The sequence below is a fragment of the Citrus sinensis genome, chromosome 5, assembly GCF_022201045.2.
Source record: "Citrus sinensis cultivar Valencia sweet orange chromosome 5, DVS_A1.0, whole genome shotgun sequence".
In the NCBI taxonomy this organism is placed as follows: domain Eukaryota; kingdom Viridiplantae; phylum Streptophyta; class Magnoliopsida; order Sapindales; family Rutaceae; genus Citrus; species Citrus sinensis.
In genome coordinates, this window is record NC_068560.1 from 32,685,765 (window position 1) to 32,691,764 (window position 6,000).

Below are 6,000 nucleotides of genomic sequence, written 5' to 3' on the forward strand. Positions count from 1 at the left end.
TTTTTGCTAAATTGAGTTTCATTTATTATTAAAACTTTTGACTAATAGTACTTTTGCAATTTTGAAATGATGAATAAATTTTAATTGTTTAATTTATTAAGTTTGGTAACTTAGTATTTCACTTCAAACATAAAGTTTAACTTGTAATTTTTAATTTATTAGAATTACATGTATTGATCTATTTTAATTTGAAATTCTTAACTGATTTTTTAATCCTTATATAATTACATGTTATTATAGGTTGCAATATCATATTCTATAATTGAAAATTAATGTTTTCATATTTGAGTTGCCTATTGTTTTCCATTCTTTTTTTATAATTATTTTTGTCTATAATACATATTTAGAGGGATAAGGTTCCTGGTGTTCCTCCTTATTTAATGTACTTCTTTCTATTTATAAATTTTTATGTTTGCTTCAAAATATAAATTTTTAAATTTAGCACGGGGTAATATTAAGTCATGGGTCTGCCTTTGCTCCTCACGCGGAGATTCTCCATCCCCACCCCATTAAACTTATTGGGAAATGAGGTGGTAAATGGAGACAAAATTTTTAATGGGGTGAGAAATGTGGTAGACCGCCCCATCGCCATCCTTATCTACCAGCGTATGAAACATTTCAAATGGTATTGATATATTTAAATAGTATATGAAAACAAAGGCAAGAACCAATAAAGTACTTGGAATTTCCTATTTAAAGATCCCAACATTCTCTTTTATTTATAGGCGCCATACCTTGCAATCGAATTCATGCTTGATTGAAATAGGAATCAACAAATGAGTACCAATTATATACAATGGTTACACACTTTCTAAAAGAAAATAATACAATGCACAATATTTTTATGACTTAGGTCTTATTTGGGATTGAGTATGAAACAGTTTGGTAAACACTAACTGCTGTAGCTTAAAAGTTATTTTGATATAATTTTTCTCTTGATAAAAAATCTATTACATCTTTTATAATTATATTAAAATTATTATTTAAAAATTATGTTTATTATATACTATTAATTTTTATTTTATAGTTACAATATTTTTCATAATAATTAGCTTAAAAAATATAGTAATTCAATTTTAAACAGGACCTTAATAATAAAATTCGATAACGGGACTCGTAACTACTCTTAAATTCTGCATGATTTATTATTAATTTATCATTTACCCTTTTATTCTGCTCTTCGTTAATGGATCAGACGGGGCACCACTTCAGCACGGGACTCGTCTTTGGTACCTCTGTAGAGTCTCTATACAACACGTGTCGGGAATTCGCTTTCTGTGGGTCAAAGGATAAACACAAACAAAGAAAAGAAGCGGACAATAGTACACTGGTCATTAACGTGGACCAGAGAAGGCAGATCACTGAGAAGGAGCTTCTGAAATGATGAGTTGCTTTGACCAAAACCCCAGTCAAAGTTTGCAGGAGCCGACGCCGATAACCATGGTGAACGCTGTGCTTGAACAGCAGTAGTAACAGAATCACGTTTTTACTGCTTAGGTTTGTACGCGCTATCGGCAATTACACGGTACTGTATCCGATTAAAATATTATTTTTATATTAACCCATGTTTAGCGGCAACTTAGTAATTAGATTGCACTGCATTAAAAAGATAGTTAATAGAGTTAAAGATATATAATATAAATTCATGGGGCTGTTCTTATTTTAGATATAAATTTTATTTTTATTTTTTAATAAATTATAATAATTTTAAATTTATTAAATATTATTTTAAATTTATATTTAAATAAAACTTTTAATTTAAATAATCATATAAGATAATAATAAATCTAAATAATTAATGAGTAAATGATAATACATTATTTTACTTTCATTACATAAAATCATATTAATTATTTTACTTTAAATATGTAAAAAAATTTAATTTTATTTAATCGTCGATAAAAATATTAAATTTAAATTAAATAATTATATTCAACATTAATAAATAAAAATAAGTTTATATAATTTTATATTATTATATGATGTAATATAATTTATAGTATATTATATAATTATATAGTATTATGTTTTCCGTATATTATATAATTATACAGCATTATGTTTTTCCAATATAATATTCCATTATACTATATTATAATATGATTATACTATATTATAGTAACTAATATATAGAAATAAGGCAAATATAATAATATTGATAACACAACATAATACTGTATTATTTTATTATATAATAATAGCATACTATTAAACAAATTTTATATTATAATTAATATTTTATTTAATACTTAATTTCAAAAATTAATAATAAAATCCTAAAATACTCTTAAGTTTAAATACTATTAATTTATTAATATAAAATAATATTATTTAATATAATACAATCTATATTATACTAAACATAGTATTGCATTACAACTTAATGTAATATATTATAATACAATACATCATAATATAATGTAGTTAATACAATATAATGCAATATAATATATCAAACACACCTTAAAGGAGCGCATTATCTTGTGGATCTAAATCTTAGATTTTTACCAAAAGATTGTGACCGATTGATCTAAATCTTAAAGTGTTTACGATTTCTTTAAAGCAAAATAGAATTATATCAAATTGCCAGCACATGTATAATTGTAGTGATTCACATAATACCCAAGGAATCATTGAACTTTCTTCAGTGACTAAAACTAACGAGTTTGTTGAATGGTTAAATTTGATATTTAGTATGATTCAAATACAACTAGTTTCATTATAGATTGACTATTTATTTTTAATAGCGTTCCATGATAAAACATTTTGAGATCGTTCTTTTTTGGATAGAAATAAAATTGAATTAAGCCATTGCAACAATTGAGAAACTTGGATAAAGTCATAAAACCAGAAAAAGTGGAGAGATGGAAACTAACAACAACAAAATTGTACACAAAAAAATAAATAAATTAGAAAGCTTATATTAGGTTTTGACGGATTTATAGAGTAAAATATAAAATTTCAAAATTTGAAAGTAGATTTATTGAGTATATGAGTTTCTTAGGTTCAAATAATCCTACTCACACAATAGTAACCATTTAAATTTAAAAAAAAAACGAAGATTATTTTATAATATGAATGAATATATTTATTTTGATGAATAAGAAATTTATCCGCATCTATTATGAAAATTCAACTCTTCTTGTAAAATTTGAGACTAAAAAAATATAATCCAAATAATAATAATAATAACAACGACGATGACTACCACGACAATGACCATACATAAAAACATTTGAACTGTCACATGCAAACTTGGGGGGTCAAAAAATTAGGAGGAAAAATCTAAATTTGTGGCCTAAGCTGGATCCTTGTGACAAATTTCCCAAAAGTATAGAAGCCGAAGTTATCAGTTGATGGTTAGTTGGCGGGTGCCGTGTGATGTGATTCTTGGCCCACACCTAATCAAAAAGCCAATTATTCTCAAAACAAATCTTTGCTTTTCCTACTGCCTCGCGGACGCAAAATAAAATCAAAAAGGTTGGGTTTTTCATCTTCCTCATTATTCAATTCACACTTGGTGATTTTGATTTCGGAAACAAGCCATTATTATCTCTATCACAACTGAGAATCTGGGATCCGCTTTGCGTTATTTTATTTTAATAGATTTATTTTCAATTCTTATTCAGGTATTTTTCATGGGGAAAAAAAAAAGTGTCTACTGAATTTAAGATTTATTTTCAATTTTTATAAAAAAAAAAAAAATGTGTCTACTGAATTTAAGAGAATCTAGATTCTAAAACTTGCGCACACTTCTAGACGCGTCTTTACCAGCAACGTGAGATCTGACAGTTTTCACTCGGACAATGCGAATGAAATATATGCTTCCGTAATCATTTGCAATCCGTTGGTGACTCAAGTCTTGCATCTTCTTTTTACTTTCTTAAAGTTAAAATCCACTCGTTAATAACTGTTTATGATTCTTTAATTTATTTTTTTATATATTAAAAAAAAAAAAAAAAAACTCCTTCACCTTCAGCACGTTGGTCCACCACGCATGGCAGCCATGTGATTATGCTAAGGATTTTTGACCGATCTCGTTCTTGGCTTTACTGTTCTTTCACTCTTTAATTAATTAAGAAATGATCAAATCATTAACCTTGCAGTACAAATCTTTTCAAAGCAGATGTATCAACGACTCCCGTCATTTTTGCTATCTCTCCCTCGTGATTAATTTAATGATTTGGATTCGGTTTCGTCACTTTTCTAGTCACATTTATGTACAGAAATTGCTACAGCTTAGAGAGTATCCAAGAGAAACTCTAATGACGCTAGAAATATTTAAACTCGGTCCTAATATGATAGAGTTGATAATAATAAGCACCAAAATCCAATCCCGCTTTTGGAAGACCACGTTCAATACGTAATTATTTATAGAATAATGATACAGTCACAAACTCTTGTACAAATTTATTTTGTATAAACTGACGTGACATTAATTCATTAGTTGAATGAAAATATAAATTAATAAAAACAAATCATGTGAGTCAAGTGATATTTAATTCAATCAATCTTATCATGCCACATCAGTTTGTACAAAATAAATTTGTACAAGAATTTGTGGTTGTATCATTACTCTTATTTATATGTGCATGTATATATTTCCCTCAATTTGCTACAGCTAATCACAAAAAAAGAAAAATAACTGACGAAACCTGAGACGAGATTAATATATAAAATTACTAGCACAAGTTTATGGGCGGTGTTAATTTGAGTTAAACAAAGATTTTGTCGTGGAACAACATTTATATATATATGTATAGAGTAATGCTACACATCCTAAATTTTTTTTCCCAAAAAATTATCCCAAATGATGTGTTATTTATCAATTAGTTGGTGAGATAATACAATTAATTCACTTGAATCTTGTAAAGAATTATCAACCACTCAATTAATGACACATCATTTGGGATAAAAAATTTGGGATGTGTAGCACTGCTCATATATATAAATTGATAATACAATGAATATATAATTGAATGAAGATAACACGATGAATATTTGTGTTCAAAGAAAAATATTATGTGAGTGGATCCCAATAAAATCATGTAAAAGGTCTTGGACTTCTTATAATATAATATTACAATCATGATTTTTTTTTAACATATTGATATATTATTACGATAAAAATGCTATTGATATTTATAATTAAAAATCAACCAGAACTTTTCTTAATAATTATATTATGGTACAATACGAAGTTCAACTCTCACTTAATATTAGAGAAATATCGAATCTCTCCCAAATATCGAGAAGACAAGTAAACCCTACCCAAAATTTATTTGGAGGAGAATTGAGTTTCAGCTATTGAACTTTGAGCGCATACGAGCCCACTGGCCAATAATGATTGATTAAATGAAAGCTTTACCATGCGCAAAAAAGCAGTTGGCTCCTCTCGATTGTGACAATGCCTGACGCGGTCACGTTACATTTACGCTCACAAGTCCAAACTCCAAAACAGCACGGCACAGAGTTTTCAACGTGCAACGAGCCAGAAACCTCGATGCAAATTGCAATGGGCGGGCTTACTTTGTACGTACTCCATGGCAATGGGCAGACAAAAACTGCAATCGAACAAGTGTTTTCCACATTTGGATGTATTGGGGGACCCTACAACGAAGGAGCCTTTTACAGAATAATTCCATTTTATGATGGAGATGGTGTCCGCCGATGGACCCCGGCCGGGCACCAACTCGAATTATACTTCGCTCATTGTTGAAAAGCTTTTGCATGCATGTGAATATTGTGGAGGCACGAATTTTCTTTTCCCCTTCCCACCTTTCGCCAAAACACAAATAGATAAAGACGCACGGACAGGCAAGCAGCAGAGGGTGTTTGTCATTCAGCAATTATATAATGGCAAACGGACGTATTCGCATCACAGTGTCAGTCAGTTTTTGTGAAAAACATATTAGCTTCCTTTAAATTTGAATTATTAATAGATAACAGTGACAGAATATCAATTATAGCTAGCAAAGGAAGACCAGATTTCCAACAAAT